The sequence below is a fragment of the Pipistrellus kuhlii genome, unplaced genomic scaffold (genome assembly GCF_014108245.1).
Source record: "Pipistrellus kuhlii isolate mPipKuh1 unplaced genomic scaffold, mPipKuh1.p scaffold_m20_p_4, whole genome shotgun sequence".
In the NCBI taxonomy this organism is placed as follows: domain Eukaryota; kingdom Metazoa; phylum Chordata; class Mammalia; order Chiroptera; family Vespertilionidae; genus Pipistrellus; species Pipistrellus kuhlii.
Window position 1 is genome coordinate 61,247,644 of NW_023425540.1, and position 19,787 is coordinate 61,267,430.

Below are 19,787 nucleotides of genomic sequence, written 5' to 3' on the forward strand. Positions count from 1 at the left end.
GGACTGTAATTTTTTTACCAGCAGCAATGAGCAAGAGGCAAATCCTGGAGTAAGTATCAGCTGGCTGTGCACATAACAAGGTCCAGAGAGACGCTCTCAGAAGTTGCCTCTTTGAATGCAGCACTGAATTAGAAGAGAAGTGGTTTTCAGTTCTTTCAAGAGCACGGCAACTGCCAACATAGCTGCCAGTCTTGCAAGCCCTAGTATATCTCAAACCTTCCCCAAGACACCCCAACACTATCGGAGGCACTGAAACTATGGCAACCGAATAAGAAAGCAGCCTCCATGATTAATAGATGAAGATCCCAGCGACAGCGTCTAGCTGGGGCCATCACTCATGATGCGAGAAAAATTAGCACAGAATCCATCTCGAAAACCATTTAACAAACATTCTTATAAAAATCCACCCAACTGCCATTCGGCTACAGATACGCCAGTTTAGGATACTGTAAACTACTCAGTTCTCAGTTTCCATGGATTGCTCACAATGCTGAGATGAGCATGTTCTTAGTAACTCTAATGCTCTCATTTTTTTTTTTTTTTTTTAGAATAATTAAAGGCTTGATCTACCGGCTTTCCACCTGGGTCTTTGAAGCCAAGGAACTAATGCATACAAACACCAAAATGAGTGAATGAAGTCGCGTGGCTCTCGGGGTAAAAAGGAGGAGACACAGTTGGTGGATTGTTGAAATGTTTTTTTTTGTGGAATGCAGTTTTTCATAAAACATTCCATTTTTGGGAAAGGAGCATTCCCACTCACCAGCTCAATCAGTATTCTCTCAGTTTCCTCATTCAAGGACAGCTGGAGTCACTGCAATATTAATGAAAAGATTAAATACGCTCCCTTAAAAAGGGTCAGGAATAAGAAAAAGGAAAGGAGCATGGATCCATCACAGAAAGCTCGTCTGTAAAAGCCTTATATCACATTAATCCATAACTAATGTAGTATTTCTTCTCAGTCCCCAAAATGGTTATTTTCCAATGGTGTGTTTTCATTGTGTTCAGGGCCAGCTCGTGCTATAAATGCTTCAAATCTAATTATGGCCAAAGGCTTGGTCTTAAACGCGTGGGAGGGAGGGTAGAAAGGCGAAGAGAGAGGTAAATAGCATCTCCTGCTAAATTTTTAAGTTGGCGGGGATTCTTTGAATTAAATTTTCTACAAATGGCAATTATAGGTTAGTGGGAAACCACAGAAGCGCTGAGTCACAGTGAATGAAAGCCTCAGGTCTGTGGGCTGTATGTGGAAATAGCGAATACTATTCTTTCAAAGCCAGTTCTCTCACCCACTGCTCAGAAGACCTGGCCCTTCAGTCTTTGAGGCATGTTAATTGCTGATTTATTTCTCTCTCTCTTTATATTATCTTTCTACCGTGTTTCCCCGAAAATAAGACATCCTCCGAAAATAAGACCTACTTACAGGTTTCCTTCTGAGTGAAATATAAGGCATCCCCCCGAAAATAAGGCCCCCCTAGGCTAAACATGAGAGATTTGGTCCACTGATTCTGAAAGAAATGGAGTCACAAGAAATTCACCAGGAAATTCAGGAATTGGATTGTTATGATGATGTTCCAGAAGATGATGACATGACTGTCATTGAATAAATGAGTAAATTCTTGATACTGTAGGATTCACAGTTTGTCTGGTTTGTGTTGACAACTACCGTACTACCGTACCGTATACAGGTAATAAATTTCCTTTATTTTCATTTAACAATAAATGTGTACCGTATTTTTCTTCATGGAAAAATAAGAGATCCCCTGAAAATAAGACCTAGCGCATCTTTGGGAGCAAAAATTAATATAAGACACTCACTGTCTTGTTTTCGGGGAAACAGGGTACTTACAAAATTTAAGAGAAAAAAACAAATTAGTCTCTCAGACGAAAAGAACTAATTCTAAGCCAGGAGAGATTCCGATTCCTCCTGCAGGGAATGTGGTGATGATGCCCATTGACTGCACCTTCTCCTGTGCCTTTCAGAAGTCAGATTCTCCTCACAGATAAGAATTTGTGTAGCTATCATTTGAATCAAATTTCATGGAAGTATAGCAGTCCGAGTACATGCCATCTCTATTGGGATCAGCTAACAATCACCTACATTTAGTGGGGAAGGTGATGTTTCGCTTCTGAGTGGAGGAAGATTCATGCTCTCCCAAATGGATTGCAGGTCTGCCCAGGGAAGAAGGACCCAGCAGGTGTATGGCCAGCATGCAGACCCTCTTGCAGAAGTCGGTGACGGCCTCCTAGGAGTCATTCGGCAGCCAGTGTCTCCTATCACAGGTATGGCACTTGAGGTCCATCCAACTTATCACTGTACAGTCATTACCGGCTACTCTCGAATGCCAAATGTGAGCTCTTTCAGATTCTTTGGTGGGTTCAGATTGTGTGTTTTATCCTTATAATGTTACTAAGTGAAGGGTATCATTGCTTTAAAACAACTCTCTTTTGGGTCTTATTTGGCGTGAGGCCCTGTTGGAAGGTGCTACTTGCTGTTGTTTTGTTTGTATAGTGTTGTTTTTTTTCTTTTTCTATGCTGGGGGTGATATATCAACTTCCACAGTCAGAAAAAAGGATCATGACTCCTCTTTCCCATGCAAGTGACTCTTTCACATGTTTCTCCGCTTAAAACCCCTGACACGATGGCCAGCTGACCATGTGAATGTTCATCTCTAGCCAAAGGTTTTTTCCTTTGCATCATCTCTTTATGCTACAGACGTGTGGCCATTTCCTTCTGCACTCTCCCCATCTGGGCACTCTCCATGACTACTGTCACCCAAATAAAAACAACACCTTCCCCGGCTGGGTAGCTCAGTGGAATGGAGCATTGTCTGGTGCACTGAAGGGTTGTGGGTTTGATTCCTGATCAGGGCACATGCATAAGGGAGGCAGCCAAACAATATTTTTTTTCTCTCTCTCCCTTCCTCTTTCTCTAAAAAATCATTAAAAACATGTCCTCAGGTGAGGATTTCAAAAAAATTTAAAGCACCTTATATTTAATGAATGTGTATAGTGTACCAGGCATTGTGCTACAAATGTACAGATCATATTCAATCTTAACAACCATAATAACATCATCATAGTAGTATTTTATAAGTGGAAACTGAGACAGACAAGTTAAATAACTGGCTCAAAGTCAAACTATTTGTAAATGGCAAAAACTAGGATGCAAATCAGGTGCGGTCTGTCCACCTAAGAAGCATGACCTCAGCACGGCCTCCCTGTGACAGTCCCTCCATGTTATAAACTTCGCACCGCAAGATCTAATGAAGTTGCCTGTGTTACAGCCAAGATCAGAACGTCTACTACTCCTAGTTCACCCTGACAGGTCTGTTCCACATTCATGTGCACGTTGACGTTAACCAGTGTAGAACTTACCTATGTAAAAACAATGCCCTCTCTTTGTTTATAATGACTGGGGGAGTTCTCCTCCCGTGACCTCGCTCCATTTAATGGTCCATTGAAAGCAATCTTTACTTGATGCAGTTGGCGTTCTGATTATCATGGCTACTATTCCTGTTGAATGTAGACTATGGATTTTTAATGAATTTGAGGATATTGTTTAATTTCACAACGTGGTTTACACTAAAATGACATCAACACAGTCTAATCTTTCTTTTCTGATTTAGAAGACAATGGAGCCGGGTCTCTGCTAGGCCTAGCGACTGGGGAGGGAGGTGCTAGCAGCAAACTTCAAATTTCCAGGGTGTATTTCATAGTTTACCACATACATTCACACTCCTGACTTCAGCATATTCTTCCAGCAGTCCTACAAGGTAGGAAGCAGAGGTTACTATTCACATTTTTTGTGTAAAATAATGCGGAATGGTTAAGATAGTTAAAGTCTGGAGCCCAGGTCTTTTGACTCCAAGTACAGGACCTTCAACAAGTTACTGTTATATTTGTACAGGCAGAGTTGTGGGTTAACAAGCACATTATTTTCTCCTGGTTGGTAATTCAGTTTTGAAAACTACTGTTAGTAAACTCCAAAAAAGCAAGAAGGTTCTGTGGCCAACAGTTAGAAAGCAGAACAAATGAGGCCAAGGTCAAAAGCTCAATCCCCATAAGTGTTGGCTGCCTTCTTAGCTCAGTTTCTTGGCAAGATGATTTTGCCTAACTCAGATTCCCTCCAGCTTCAACCAGGTGTCCCACAGATGTGTGTTCTTGGCCACAGAAGGGGACTGGGTGAGAGTGTGGGAATGAGCAGGCTCCAATCCATCACCAAGACTGGGAAAACAACCCACAGTGAATGTTCTACTAATGGTGCATGAGACATAGCACCTATGTACATGGAAGACACTGCCACACACACACACACACTGCTACACACACACACACACACACTTACTCTCACTCACTCACTCACTCATGCAGGCAGAGAGATAGCTCATTTGATGGAGACACGGTATAGAAAAATGAGCAGACATTGCCTGACTTGCATGGCTCAGTGGTTGAGCATCGACCTATGAACCAAGAGGTCACAGTTCGATTCTCGGTCAGGCCATATGTCTGGATTGCCAGCTCTATTCTGAGTGTGGGGTGGGCAGGAGGCAGCCAATCAATGATTCTCTCTCATCATTGGTGTTTCTATTTCTTTTTCCCTCACTGAAATCAAGAAAAATAAATATATAATATATTATGTATATATATATATATATATATGTATATATATATATATATATATAGAGAGAGAGAGAGAGAGAGAGAGAGAGAGAGAGAGAACAAGCAGACAAAAGATCTCAAGACTAGTTGTTTGCAAAAAGAGTCACCATTCATAATTCATTTATTCAACAAGTACTTGTCCTAGAGGGCCTAGGATGTACCAGGCACAGGTTTAGGTGCTGGAGGTAGGTAGTGAATAAAAACATAAACATGTCTATCCTTATGGCATTATGTTCTAGTGGAGGGCAAAATAAAGTAGGACAACATATTTCACAGTGTATTAGACTGTGAAAAGTGCTAAGGGAAAAAAATGAGGCAGGCCAGGGCAGTTGGAAGTGTTGAGGGGGAAAAGGTGAAGTAAATAAGATGATCAGAAAAGGTTTCGCTGAGAAAGTGACATTTGAGCAGAGATCTAAGGAATGTGAGGAACCATCATGATGCCATCCAGGGGCAAGACCCTGCCCAAGCCATAACAGAGCAAGTGCAAAGAGCTTGCAAAGGACCACGGAGAGCACAATGGCCCATTGAAGTAACCCCAAGGAGTGGAAGTCAGCGAGGTGGGGGCCCAAGTGCAGATCACACGGGGCCACAAAGACCACAGGAAGGACTTTGGCTTTCAGGGGAATGAAGTGGGAAAGCTGAGCAGAAGTGAGCTGATCTAGCTTAGCTTTTCCGCTTTGGGGATGGCATGGAGAAAAGACTGCAGGGGGCCCAGAGCAAAACAGGAAGACTGGCTGGGAGGCAGCACAATAACCCAGCGGGGGCGCTCAGGGCACTTAGCCTGTGTGTGGGCCCCAGCAGTGGAAGGCCTGGCGGAAGTCCGAATGCCAACAGCACTGCAGCTGGAGTGGGTGTGGACAGAGAAAGAGTCACAGATATTAGGCCTGAGCAACTCAAAGGATGGAGCATGCCATTTGCTGAGACAGAGAAGATTTTAAGAAAAGCATATTTGGGGGAGAAAGATCCACAATTAGGTGTTTTGAATGCTGACTTCTTGAGAGATACAGTTTATTTGGGAAATATCAGTTTTGATTGTTTTATGTGACACTCTCCATTAGTGTAATTAGAATAATTCTAACAAAAAAGTTTCACAGTAAGTCATCTGCTTCACAAAGCAAGATACTCTAGTGTTCTAGTATATCCTGTACTGGAATAGTCCCATGCTGAAAAGTATCCCGAGCTCCCTTCTCCCCTTGAGGTTTGTGTGGTATGGTATCTTATTTGCCCATTTCAAAGGGATTAAATGCCTCCCTCCCTCCCCTACCTTACCATATCCCCAGGAGGCAACCCTGTGGTTGCCAGCAGAGAATAGCTCAGTTGCTCTTGCAGCACATTTAAAGCAGATGAGAAAAGCCTTCACCCTGGAATAGAAATATCAGGGACACCTTGGCTCCAAAGGCACAGAGAGATGGATGGATGTTGGGAGGAGGGGGGCACAGCAGGCTGCCTCCAGGCTGCACCGCCCCCTGGAAGTGAGAACACCCAGGGAACACCCCTCTGGGAGTTGGACAATTGTCCAAATCTAACATGGGGCATGGGGGAGCGCAGTGCTAGCTACAGGATTTCCCAGGCTAATTAAAGTATTTGCAATTACTTTGGCTTGTCCTGTGATTGCTTTCTGCAAACAAATAAACAAAAAAGATGGGAGAATATATTACGTAGCTCTTGGCCCAGTAATTGTAAAAAAAAAAAAAAAAAAAAAGTTTTCCCCCATAATCATTCTTTTGTTCTGCTTGGAAAAGAGCTGAACCCACTATGCACACATAGTAAAGTATCGACTTACTTCGTTGTTCAAACAGTATTTTCCTTCCATTCTATATGGGAGTGCAATTACTTATTTACTTTTAAAGCATGCTTGTTTATTTTGAATTTCATAAAGTTCTTAATTTGGGTGTCTTATTTTTATTGCATGAAGATAAGTCTCCCTGATTCTTGTTATTGTTATTCTTCTCATTCAACACACTTGGCAATGTTATCTGCCTACTCAGAATGCGAATGTTATATTTTTTTTAATGAGAAAAGCATTCACTAGTCTTTGAAAGAACTTGACGGGTGCAAGTTTGTATCTCTGTGAGTGTAAATAAAGAGTTGTGCTTATTGCTACTTAATGAATAACCATATACTTGAAGGCATGGATATTTTTTTTCCACTAGAAAAAACAAGTCCACTGTAAGTGGAGAAATGTGAACCATGTGTGACTACTGAATTGATTCATTTATTCATTAGACATTTAGTTAAGTTTATACACTGATTCTTATGAATTTTTAACCTCTTTAAACTTAGATGTTCTCGCCAATAAGTATATTCTGCAGGTGGCTGCTTAGATTTTAGGTATCTGCTGAACATGTACACAGGTGGATTCCATGCATTATTGATAGAGAACGTTGTTGGTCCATCTCTACCTGGTGGTAACAGCAAAACATAACACTTTGGGAAGATTGTCAGAAATAAGAAAAATGAACCAGGGTGCTTCTTTATATCAAGCTGAAAAGGGGCATTAATGCAAAAATGAAGTTTTATATCTGATTTCATTCCTTTTTGCTTTCAGGTTTGTTTGCAAGGTGCCTCATTCAAGAATGTCCTAAAACCAGAATATTAATTGAGAGTGGAGGTTACTCAGGATTTGAATAAAAGTTACCATATAAACCAGCATAGGTAAACCAAATTCCAATAGTCAGTGCAATTATTTTTTTAACAGATAGTTTAGGTTAATAGGTGGAGACATGATTCTGCCACTGTATTTAAGGTTAGGTTAATAATTAACGTTGGTGCCTGGAGTGGTTTAATCAAAGCTTACTGTAAATCATAAAACTGCTCCATGCAGACTAAACAGGGTCTGAAAAACACATACAATTTTTTTTTTACCACCCTGCTAGCCAATTGGATAAGGTGTAAAAAAGTAGGATATTTTCATTCAGAATTGAGCACAGGCATCTTTACTTTTGGGAAATAATAATAATAATAATAATAAAAAAAACCCACACACAACTAAATAGAGGAGTCATGTATCCCAAACCAAGTCTCCCCGCTGCTATCAGTGGCAACCGGTGGACTTAACACCAAAAATAAGATATGTGTTGGGAGGAAAGCTGACAATTAACAGGATTAGAGAAAGGCAAGCAAAGGCGCTCGACCTTTCCACTGGGAAAAGGCTTTAAAAACCAGCGCTGGGGGGCATTCGTAGCTTTCCTGAGTCCTACTGGCAGGACACTGCAACTGGGTTAAAGATCTTTTCCGAGTTGAGGGAAGAAAAAAAAAAGTTGTATGAACAAGTGAGAGAACGTGTGTCGCGCGCGTCTGTGTGTTTAAACCTTTCATGGATCACATTCGGTAGCAGTTTGATTTCCATCCAGCATAAGCAGAGCGCGTTCCCACCCTGGCCCTCCCCAACGCAACCACCTTTCTCCCAAGGACAGACAGACACAGCCAGCGAAGGGCTAGACGGGCTACCCACTGCAACACAGGCCGGCGACCATCCCCATCCTTAGAGTGCTTGCTTTGGCGGTGAAGTCAGAGGTTCCCCTCTGGCTCCATGCACACCGGGCTACCTGCTCTGTTCCTCCCTAGACTCCCGGGAATGGAAAGCCGCGAGCGCGCAGGGGGCTGAGATGCTGCTCTTGGAACTGGTACCTGCAAGACAGCCAGCCCCGGCGAATGCCCACACGCACCCCCGCGCCAGCCGATGGTCAGAGTGGCCGCATCAGCATCCCCAGTCCTGACCCTGAACTTGCCCTCCTCCCCTTGCTTGAGACTGGCACAGCAAGTGCAGCGCTGCGACCCTAAGGGGCCGCTGGTGGAGGGTGAAGGGTGGAGGGTGGAGGGTGGGAGAGTGAGGCGTGGGGGCGCCACTGTCCGAAGAAGTCCGCACCCAGCTCCCAGTGGCACCCTGGGCCGTCTCCTGGCTTCCCTTGGGGGTCAGCTTCTCGCAGGCTGCACAAGCTGAGCCCCAGTCCTGCCATGCCCACCGCCAGTGGCTTCCAGAGAAACTTTCCAGAAGCGCCTGCTGGAGGGACCGGTGCTGGAAAAGAAGGAGGAGTCGCTGGGCGAGGGGGGTGGAGAGGGAGCGGGAAAGGCGGCTGAGTCCCGTTTCCTTTCCCGACACCCACAGGCTCCCTGGCTCCCCCCAGGGCCGCTCCTGTGCCCAGGGAAGAGGGAGCGGACGTCAGGCTCCCGCTTTGCCCTGGGCACCGCAGCAGAGCTGAGAAGACATGAGGGAGTCTGGAGAACTGGCACTTCCCACCCCGGCGAGGCCAGGCAGGGCGGGTGGGCACAGTTGGGCTGCTCCCAGCGCCGCTGCCTGAGTGGCAGAGCTCCAGAACGTGAGCTCGGAGTTCGGAGACCCGGAACCTGGGGCAGGGGCAGAGCCCTTGTTTGGGTAGCAGCTCTGGCCATCATCTGTTGCCAGATCTTCCCACCCTTCCACCTCCCGGGGACCCTCCTTTCCAGAGATCCTGGCGGAGGGCGCGGCGGGCACCCTCCCCGGAGTGGCAGGCTCCGTCTGGAGAGGGACAGATGCGGTCCTCGCTGCCCAGGAGCTGCAGCGGCGAGGGATGGGGCCAGGGGCGGGAGCGCCGCACACCCCAACGGGAGGAGACCATTCCTGGGCACTCGTTCGAGCAAACAAAGCCCGGAACCTCTGGTGCCAGCGGCCGCGGGAGCCGGGATATCGCCAAGTGGCAGGGCGCGCGGGCGAGCGGGTGCCATGGCCATTACAAGTTTACACACTCCGCACGGAGCCCAGCCCAGACCCGCGCGGACAACAAAAGATCCTCTCCTCCTTCCCACCGTCTCCGCGGAACCCGTTCTCCCACCCCAACACCCAAACCTGGGGATGGACGTAGACAGCGCTCTGCCACCCACCCTTTTCCAGCCCCCGAGGGCAGAGCCCCTTTCCTGGCTTTGGCACCAGGACAGGGCGCTTCCGAGAATCCCACCCTCCTGGGGCAGCTCTGCTCCCTCCTGGCCCCAAAGTGAGGACGAGCCCGGTCCTGCACACACGCCATCCCCGGGGCCAGACGGCCAGCCGCGCGGTCTTGGTCCCGGGCGGCACTGGGCGTTGTGCGCGGTGCGCGGTGCGGGTGGGGAAGCCCGAAACCCGGAGCCCGGCGGTCTCTGGGGCTCAGGGCGGAGAGGAGCGGCCGGCGGGGCTCTCGGCTGCTTCCCCAGGGCCGGGCAATGCTCAGGAGACAGAGACAACGAGACAAAATAAAACGCCGGCACCACAAAGCAGCCGGCGCGTCCTGGCCGCGGCCCCGAGACCGCAGGCTGGAGGCGAGCCGCCCGCCAGGGAGGGGGAGCGCACCGGGGCGCCCGGGCCGTACCTTTTCGGTGCATCGACGGGTCGGCGGCCGGGGCTCGGAGCGGGCTGGTTCGGCGTGGATCCCATTTAGTAATCCATTATCCAGAGGATCTCCGGGCCGCGGGCTGCGCTCTCTCCTTCGCAAGCCTTTGTCATTCCTACATGTGTGCTGGTTGGTCTCTTTGGGGACGCCAGTCGCGGCGACTACTTTCTGGGATGCAAAAGCTCTGTGCTCATCTCCAAGGCGAGGCGGAGAAGGGGAGCAGCAGAAAAAAGAAAGAAAGAAAACAAAAAACAATAAGGAAGGAGTCAATGTCCAAGAAAACTCTTCTTCAGATCCAAATTCCACTTGGATTCCACTCCAGCGAGTCCCTTCGGTGGTGTCTGCGCCGCCGATTAACAAGTCATTTCAGGGCGGGGGGCGGGTGGGGGCTGGGGCAGGGGTGCACCCTCTAGCCCCGCTCTGCGGCCGGGGGCGCGGCGGTGTGCTGCGGGCGTGGCGATGCGGGCCGCCGCCGCTCCTAAGCGGACATCGCGGGCGGGCGGGCAGCCCAGGGAGAAGCGCCGCTGCTGCTGCGTCCCGAGCGCCCGGGCAGCCGAGTGCGAGGGGAGCGGAGTTGGCTGCAGCCTCACCCGCGGCCGCTCACTACTCCTCTGTCACCGAGAGGCCGCCGCTCCCGGGCGGAGCCAAGTCCCGGACTGGATTACGCGCACCGCGGACTCTCCTCCTGCAGCCCCGCCTCCTTTGGCTGGCTGCTCCGCCGACCCGAAGGAGAGCGATGGTGGTGTTTGTGTGTGAATGCGAGCGAGCGAGCCAAGGAGAGGGAGCCTACGCGGCGAGGCGGCAGGTGGAGATTGGGTCCGACCTACCAGGAAAGCTTCCTTCCATCGCGATCCCTGACCCCCTGATGCGCTCCGGGCAGAGGTCCCGGGGAGGGGGCGACTCCGGCGGAGCCCAGCCCTGGCCTCCTCCACCCTCGCATCTGCTCTAGCATGGGGGAAAATAAAAAATAAAAATAAAAAAAATCCAGGGCAGTATTGATGAGTCCTGCCAACGGAGAAAAAATAAATAAAAATAGATGTAGCGCAGGAGCGAGTTGCAAGAAAGGATTTGCCCATCGATTTTCTTAAGTGGAAAAGTTTTAAAGGGAACGGGGAGCCCTTCTAATTCTGATGACTGCATCCAGGGGTAGATTCCAGGAGTGATGGACGCTCTCCGCACCCGAATGAATTGGACAGAAGCCGGTGGGTTAATGATACACTTAAAAGACGGGAACACAGGTACGAGTGAACGCGAATATAACACGTGAAGAAGGCATGTTAAGTAAGCAAATAAACCATAGTACAAAGAATGGTGTTAATAAATGGTTTTAAAATGTAGACGTGTGCAGACTGTTCTTAGAAATAAACAAACTGAAGAAGTAAGACGCAAACAATTCCGATGAGAGCCCAGTGGCTTCATGGAAGAAGTAAATCTCAACTTCTTCCAAGGCGCTATTGTTAGGTGATTTCACGAAGAACGGTAGACACAGCCTTCCCCCACCTCTTGAACTTTCATTCGCCAAAAAAAGCCTTGCTTTCATAGACTTGTGCAAACTGGTCGGGCCAGACCCATCCCCCAAACCCGGCCACTGCGCGCTCCCTGCCGCGCCCGCGCGCGGTGCTAACAATTGCGCGCTTTGGCCGCTGTTTTCCCCAGGGGGCTGCGCCGATGGCACGGGCCACTGGGCGGCCACGCAGTTCTGGAAGCAATACTTACTAGCCAGGGATCGGACGAGAAAAGCGCTGGGAGGAAGATTGGAGCCGCGATCATCCTTGGGCCGAGTGCCCGCAAGTAAATGATCAGAAAACTATTATACCTGTGCCCTAGTTGGGACTAGGATTACTAATCGGCTGGGAACCCAAGTTATGTACAGACATCTGTTCGCGAGAACTCACGGAGAATAAATGCACACGCGACAACACTATCCATGTATATGTTGTTGTTGTTGTTATTTCCACAACCCACCTGGAAAAGGTGGGGAAATGGTAAAGGGGGAAAGTCAATCTCTCTGCTGTTCTCCCGAGCTGCCAGCAGGGGCCGCTATCCCCACCTTTCCCAGCCAAAGCTGCTACCGAGTCCGGGTGGTGGAGGGGGTGGAGGAGGGCGATGCTAGGTGCGCGCGCAGCCCCGGGGATGGGGGGCTGGCTCTGAGGGGGGCTGGCTCTGAGGGGGGCTGGGGCTGCGGTGGGGTGGGGTGCGGTGGGGTGGGGTGGGGTGCGGTGGGGTGGGGTGGGGTGCGGTGGGGTGGAAGCGGCGGGCTTGGCTGTGCGCTCCGCACCCTGGGTGTAGGCTGGCTCCCGGTTGGGCTCGGGAGCGGGGCGTTGGTGGCCAGTACGGCTCCATCCTCGGCTGCACCACTGAACGCGCAGCTTTTGGCTGGCGACGGCAGGGCCGGGTCGAGTTGGATTCCTGAGCTCCTCCTTGCGCCCCTGGCGCGGGCCCGAGGCGGAGGATCCTCGCGGTTCTCCTTAAGGCACCTCCGTCCCGCCCCGGTCGCCGCCAGGGCCCCTGGCTCGCTCTGCCGCTGATTTACATGCTAATTGTATCTGGGAAAAGTTCTTTCATTGGCAGAATTAGGCAGAGCAACCGAATTGTTTCACAGGCTGAACCAAATTAATTCCGAGTTTAGATTCTTCCCTTGGAAAAACAAACAATTAAGCTGTCTTGTTTGCTTCGTGGGTATATTGGAAATGCCCCACACCGAGTTTCAGGATATATTTTTAAAGGGAAATCATTTTCATTAATAGTTGCATTTTAATTTACTGAGCCAAGAAGTGAGCGATTAAATTTGCCTAATTTAAAGTAATAGAATACAAGAAGAAAAGAATTTGAGTGAACTTTACAAGGATAAGAAATACCACCCAGAATCTTCCTGGCACTTGTTAGATCCCCAAGTCTCACCACCCAATTAGGTGCCCATCGTCCTGACCAGGTGAGATTACATGTCTGCCTGCCAGGGAAGAGATGGCTCCAGGAGCTGGGGGGGGGGGGGGGGGAACAAAAACAAATAAACCAGCTGCTGTATCACTCCTGGAAGCCCTCGGGGGAGCACCTGTGGGGAATAGGCTGAGGAAACCCCATGATGTCATCTCCCCTCTGTGCACCCCAGATGACTTCAGAGGACTGCCTTAACTTTTCAGAGAAACAACTGCCCCTCCAAAGCTTTGGAAATCCGCAATCTACCCTTTCTGTCAGGGGAAAGAAAGCCAATGGGAGTGAAAGTATCAGAGTTAGAACTAGGTGGAAAGGTAGACTGCTTTACAGTGAAAGGAGCATGAAGCAGAGTGAGGCCAGCTGTGGTTCTGTGACTTACTAGTTGGTGACATTGGGCAAGTCACTTGTCTCTCTGGAGCCTCGGTCGCTTCACCTGTAAATGGGGATTCAGGTATCGCTCACTCCCAGGGATTGTGTGGACTAAAAGAGACGGTGAATGCAAACCTCACGTCTAGGGGCTGGCACACACTGCGCTGTAAAAGTTAACTAGCATCTTTGTCACGCTTGCCACCCTCCACATCAATCTTACCACCGAGCTTTACAGGAGTCAGACGGAGGCACAGAGGAAAGATGTGGCTGGCTCTGTGTCAGTGCTGAGAGCTACCCGCCCCTCCTCGTCATAAATGCTGGTTTGACCACACCTGCTTTCCCTCGCGTCACCTGGAAAGTATGGAGGCAGATTATGTAGACAGGTAAAATCACACAGGGTCCTCTTAAGGCTCACCTCCAGCCATCTGATCAGGATCTCTGCTTTAAGACAAAAGGGAGTAGTGGACTTGGAGAAGAAGGTTCTGTTGGTGCTTACCACTCAACTCGTGGTGAGCGTGAGTTCCTGGCGGACACTCTGGGAGTTTGGCTTGCACATCAGGCCATGATCAATCCTAATCAGGAAACCTCTCTGTATCTACAATTCCTTCTTCAAAGTCCCCTTTACCTCCTTGTCTTAAATCAGTGGTTATTAAAAATCTATCTGCACGTTAGAATTACTAAAGAGCAGTAAGTGGCACATAGCCACACGGTCCAGAGATTCTGATTGCCGGTCAGGGGCGGGACCTGGGCCTGGGTATTTATTAAGCCCCCAGAGGAATCTCTGTGTGGAGTGGGGATGAGAACCACTGTCACAATGATCTTTCCCAGCCTCATTCTGTGGGGCTCTTTATTGTCCCTCTTGCCCATTAACCCCAGTGTTGGGAAGTGAGGTTGGTGTTCCTGCTTCTCAGGCCATTCCTCCTCTCAAAAACATCTAAACCTCTGTAGACTCTGCCCTACAAATACACATATCCACAGACCTCATTTTTATCCCACTTTTCAAAGACTTAGGACCAGGCTTACAGTCCTTTTACCACACCATTCATGGAAGTGTTAATGTCCACCACAGTACCCACCCTTTGCTTCTCAGTTTCTCTTCTGCCTCATCTACACTGACCTTTCCCTCACTCGCCTCTGCTCCACCCCTGCCCCCACTGCCACCCCCACACCAGGGCTTGCTGCTGAGCCTTATTATCGGAAAGGGCTGCATCTAAACCAATAAGGCTTTCATCATCTTCTCCAATCACCACTTCCTCTCATCCCAGCTTGCTCCTCAGGCAACCCTCTGCACTCATGCTGATCTCAGGAAGACCTCCAAGCCCTGGGTCCTGCCACTCTCTCCACCCTTCCACCCCCTCCTTCTTTCATTCCCCTCTCTACCTAGCACAGTTTCATAACAACAATCTCTCTCCAGTGAATGCTTTCAACTCCCCAGCTCCTCTATCTTTTGCTCACACCCATCTGACTAAACTGGTCCTGAATCATATAAACATCAGCCTTCTCTGCTCTTGCAATGGGCAGCTGACACCACTGGAAACCAATGCAAAGCACATATCCAGTGGGGCTACACTCAAGTTATTGACCTCAGTTGGACCCTCAGCACTGCTTCATCATTTTTCCTTTCTCTCAGCCTCAACTTTCTCCCCTTTAACCAGATGTTTCACCCTCTGTGCCCCCTACTTCCCTGGAAAAAAAAACACAAAAAAAAAACACACATACGCATCAGTGGATCAGAGGGGAACTTGGCTTCTTTACTCATTTCCTACCTGTCTCTGCGAGTGGAGGCAGTGTCCCTCCTCCCATCTGAGGCCAGTCCCTCCACCTGTTCTCATTTACACATTCTCAGAAATTCTGTCCTATTGTCTCCTCACTCCCCTTAACCCCTCCCCTCCACTCCACCCCTCATACCTTCCCACCCCCATGTAAACAAGCTTCAGTCTCTCATGTCTTAGAAACAGCCCTTCTTGGATCTTCTGTTGCTTTCAAGCTACCCCTTTGCTCCTCCCTTCTCCACCAAATAGCCTCACAGGTTGTTGACAATCACCATTGCCGCTTCCTCCTCTCCCATTTCCTCCTTCCTGTCGGGCTTCTGTTCCCTGCTCCATTAACAAGTCTTTTGTTAACATCTTCAATGACTTCCAGGACAGTAAATCTAGTGGATGTTTTCAAGTTCTTATTTTGTTTGCATTCGAGGCAGTGATGAACAGGACCGTTCCTTCCTCTGTTTAATACTCTTGGCTTTTGACTTCTACAACACATCACTCTCCTGGTTTGCCTCCTACCTCTCTCCATTTTTAACTTTTCTTTTGAGGAAATGGAAAGATTGAGACATTTCCAAAGAACAACATAACAACTCAATTTTCACCCTCCCCCCAGAATTAGCAACTGTTAATATTTTGTCATATTTGTTTCCGGCCTTTATTTCAAGCAGTAAAATGTGATGTATAAAGCTTAACTTTCTTATAAATCAACACCATCTTTCCCATTTCCATCCACCACTTCACAGGTAACACCATCATGAGTTTTCTGTGCATCCTGGTAATTCATTTTCTAGACTTTTACATGCACCATCTGTACTTAGAACCAACAGAGCCAATGTGTTTGGTGGTTTTCCCCTCTAACTTACATAAATAATGCTCTCTTTACTCTTGCCCTCCAATTCATTCTCCAAACTGTAGCTAAAGTGACCTTTGCAAGATGTGTATCTGATCACATCACCCACCTGCTTGCCTTCCCAACCCTTCAAGCCTCTGCAACGTTTGGAAGTTCCACACTGCTTTCTTTTTTTAATATATTTTATTGATTTTTTTTGCCCCCCTCCCTCCCATACATACCCTCCCTCCCCAGAGTTTTATGTCCATTGGTTGTACTTATATGCATGTATACCAGTCCTTCAGTTGATCTATTATTTCCCACACTGCTTTCTAACTACAGGCTGGCCCTCATGCTTCTGCCTGGGACACTATCACCTTCCTCCCTGGCTAATGCCTACTCATCCTTTAAATTTCAGCCTAAATGTCCACTCCTCAAGAAAAACTTCCTTGTATTCCAGGATATATCAGACCCCCTCCATATGTGTTCTCAAAGTACCCTGCCAAATTAGTCCAAATTAGCTCAAGTTAATTTGCCGTGCTCCTATTTGTAGAAAGCTTCTCTTTCTTATTAGATCTGAATCTCCTTGAGTCCCAGGAATACATCTCTTTTCTTTCTCTTGTACTTGCAATACCTAGCAGAGAGAAAGAGCTTGGTAGATAAAAGAGGGGGTGAGTTAGTGAAAGCAGTGAGTTCTTTTTCAAGGAAAAGTGATTTTTCAAGTAGGAAAAAAAAAAAAGATCTTTGGATGGGATAGGGCCATTTATAAAAAGGAAGAAAGAATGCCCTGACCGTTATTTTGAGATTCCAGTTTGAAAGATGAACAAAACCTAGGCTTTCCCCCAACATAGGACTTCCCATGCATGGTGTCTAATTTGCTTATTGAATAAGGAAACGAGGATGCAAGTGATGAGTAAATACCACAATTACAAAACAGGATTCTGGAAAATAAGCTGCAGTAAGAATGTAATATAACTCCAAAAGGCCAGTGGAAGGAGATAAAAGTGCAATTTGAATCCACTGGGAACAATCAGGAGCATCTCCCAGGACCACTCTCCCAGTGAGCTGGAGTGTGCGAACAGTGATTTACTGTCTGCCCTCCATGAATAGCTTCACGGGTGCTCTCTCTCTCCGAGTGGAACAATCACTGCTCTGTGCCACAGTGCCGCTTGGGCTCCAGCCCCTTCTGATATCAAATTATTGTTTGGGAAATGAAGAGAATGCTCGATTAGAAATAAGGTAATGAATGAACAATAAATGCTAAGTAAACCAGAACTCCATTCCACCCTCCCCCACAAAAGCTCTTTACATTTAATTGAAGACTTCAGTTATGTAATAAGAGCAGAGGCTGTCTCTGACCTTATTTTCATCTTTCTCTTCCAACATGACTTCTTTTAATTGCCCTTCCTACTAGCATTTAGACTTAGAAGCATCTACTTGGATATGAAATTTGTTTTAAAAATGCAGTTACCTAAATGTACTTTATACTTTTCATAAACATATGAGCCAGATGATTAAACACCACTTTGGAATTTGTTATTTGGCCAAAGGAATGATGAAAAGTAAAATATATTTATTTTTTTGAGAGCTGTTTTTAAAGGCCCTGCTTCCAGGTGGTAGAAGGCCTCCTGGTACGGGGAATTGTTCTGGCCATGCTTAAATATAAAACTTCAGTTCATGTGAAATTTCAGTTCTTTCCAAATCCAGTTTTTAGACTATGTGAGAAAGCACTGTATTGATATCAACTGAAAGACTTTTTCCTGGCTGTTTATGCTGAATATGTATTTAAGAGTAATTTTATAACCAAAGAAATAGAACAATTAAGGGTATTTTGTTTGCTTTAATACTGAAGTTTTAAAAGAACAGTAGCTTTAAACATCTAAATTTTGGCTGGATAATTGTGGACAATGAAAGAACTAAAAAAAAAAAAAAAAAAAAAAAAAAAAGATGTGCTTGGAAGGTTATAAAGCAAGTTTTAAAATGAAGTATAAAAAATAACATTGCTGAATATAAAATTATCCTCTGAACTACAAATAACTATAAAACGCTAGAGGCCCAGTGTACAAAATTCATGCATGGGAGGGAGGCCCGGGAAAGAGGGTGTCCCTCAGCTCAGCCTTCACCCTCTCCAATCTGGGACCCCTCAAGTGATATCCGACTGCCTTCTCACTATCCAGGACTGCTGGCTCCCAACTTTTCACCTGCCTGCCTACCTGATTGCCCCTAACTGCTTCTGCCTGCCAGTGTGATCAGCCCTAACTGCCCTCCCGTGCTGGGTTGGTTGCTCCCAATTGCCCTCCCTTGCTGGCCATCTTTTGGCTGCCATCTTGTGTCCATCTGGGGGCAGCCATCTTTGACCACATGTGGGCAGCCATCTTGTGTGTTAGAGTGATGGTCAATTTGCATATCACCTCTTTATTATATAGGATAAGATGATTTCCTGGTGTTTTAACCTGACTTTGGATTTTGTGCTGGGGCAAGTCTCTAGTTAATAGCACTATAAAACACTGTTGACATATAAGTACCTGTATTTAAGAATATTTTCAGATTTTAGGTTGCAATTAGCTTAAATATTACATTTTAAAATAAATAACATATTCTTTGGCATGTCCCAAAAGTTTCATATGATTCAGTATGAATGCTTAATTTATCGAAATTTAAGCAAGTGGAACAATTGATGTCAGTTTCTTTGTGAAACCTTTTAAATACACCTATATTCATAACCAGGTACTTGTTAATATAAACTAGAATGTTACATTTTTACATTTGAACTAAAAATCTACACATTGTTTTCTTTAAAAAAATTGTATCATGAACTATATTATTAGGACTCATAAAAACACACATTGATTTCCTCATAGTTCTCTGCTTTTCTTTCCATACCTCAAAGCAGTTGAGTAATTTCCTTTCTTCAAAATCTTTTCTTGTTTAAGCAACTTTTGAAAGTCCCTAACCATCACCTCCTTGTCACCATCATTGTATCCTTCTCTACCCTCTGAACAAGATCTCAAGTATGGATTTTTTTACTTACTGCAACCCAGCGTTCACATTGTTTTGCTAGATCCCTTGTCTTAGGGATTTTTCCCTTTTAATTTATTTTTTCTTCTTTTTTAAAAAAATATATATTTTATTGATTTTTTACAGAGAGGAAGGAAGAGGGATAGAGAGCTAGAAACATTAATGAGAGAGAAACATCAATCAGCTGCCTCCTGCACACCCCCTACTGGGGATGTGCCCGCAACCAATGTACATGCCCTTGAGTGGAATTGAACCTGGGACCTTTCAGTCCACAGCCCACTGAGTCAAACCGGTTTTGGCTTTGCTTAAGTTCTTAGTCTTCCTTCCTTCCTTCCTTCCTTCCTTCCTTCCTTCCTTCCTTCCTTCCTTCCTTCCTTCCTTCCTTCCTTCCTGGTTTAGCTAGTTTTCTTATAAAATATGCCATAAAAACTGTAATAAGAATATTGTATGGCAGTATGGATTCACTCATGGTGTAGTGAGAATGAGCCTTAGACTCTCATGTTCTGTCAACGTGTTATTGGGCTATGGTGACTCAGATGCAGTGGCATTTTACTTGTCAACATTGTGTCTTTTGATCACATAACAATGTCATGCTGCTTTGGCCGAACAAAAAGTCATTATTGACTCCAGTTGTTTTACCATTTGTCACAGCCAATTCATCAGCAAGTCCTATTGGCCCACCTTCAAAATACATCCAGAATCTGACTACTTCTCATTTCCACCGCTATCACATTGGTCCAAACCACCAACCATTATTTTCATCTGGATTCTCCCAGTAATTTTGTTGTAACTGGTCTTACCTCATTTAATCTTAATTGTATTCTACATCATACAATATAGTCCCAAAGTAGCAACCAGAATGATCTTTAACTTATT

At 46.6% G+C, this 19,787-nt stretch overlaps 1 protein-coding gene across 7 annotated transcripts in view; it reads right to left on the minus strand.

The window, feature by feature from the left end:
- SEMA6A (semaphorin 6A) overlaps positions 1-10,783 on the minus strand; it is a 126,327-nt gene extending 115,544 nt beyond the window's left edge. The window contains exon 1 of one of the 7 annotated variants that reach the window (XM_045571856.1): positions 9,978-10,783. The gene's annotated coding sequence lies outside the window, so the exon portion shown is untranslated. The remainder of the gene's footprint in view (positions 1-9,977) is intronic. The other 6 variants (XM_045571858.1, XM_045571857.1, XM_036411361.2 and 3 more) reach the window with 6 other exon arrangements.
- Positions 10,784-19,787: the final 9,004 nt, after the last annotated feature.